Source organism: Ischnura elegans, chromosome 8, assembly GCF_921293095.1.
Source record: "Ischnura elegans chromosome 8, ioIscEleg1.1, whole genome shotgun sequence".
Classification (NCBI taxonomy): Eukaryota; Metazoa; Arthropoda; class Insecta; order Odonata; family Coenagrionidae; genus Ischnura; species Ischnura elegans.
The window spans coordinates 49,890,388-49,890,879 of record NC_060253.1 but is presented as its reverse complement, the minus strand read 5'-3'; positions in this window follow the sequence as shown (position 1 = coordinate 49,890,879).

The window sequence follows — 492 nt, the reverse complement described above, 5'->3', positions numbered from 1 at the left end:
TGAAACATGAGAAAAACGAAATCGGTAACAATAATATAAGCCGTGTCCCAATTGGCCATTTGGCTATGCCAATTCCAGAATTTAGCCATGACGCCATCTTGGAAGGATGTCCCAACTCGTTAGCCAGCATAAGGGAGGGAATTTAGGCAGCTAACGCGGCCGCCAGATTTAGGCATCGAGGAGTGCATCCTTCGCCCCACTTTTCCCATGATTCAAAGCGTGCAAAGCGTCTTGAGGAGAAAGGGCATCATGGCTGTCAACAAGGGATGGTACTTGTTTGCAAGTAGTGTTGATATTTTGAGACTTGTTTGAATAATTATTAATTTTTATTTTGTTTATAATAATGAAATTGCGTTAATAGAAGTGTAAGAATTACGGAGAAATTAGTTAAAGAAAAGGCGGCGTTAATTGTAATGCTAATTAATGTTTATATGCTTCTTATGTAGGTATGTATATGTTATTTTATAACTTTTTATACCGATCACATGCTAT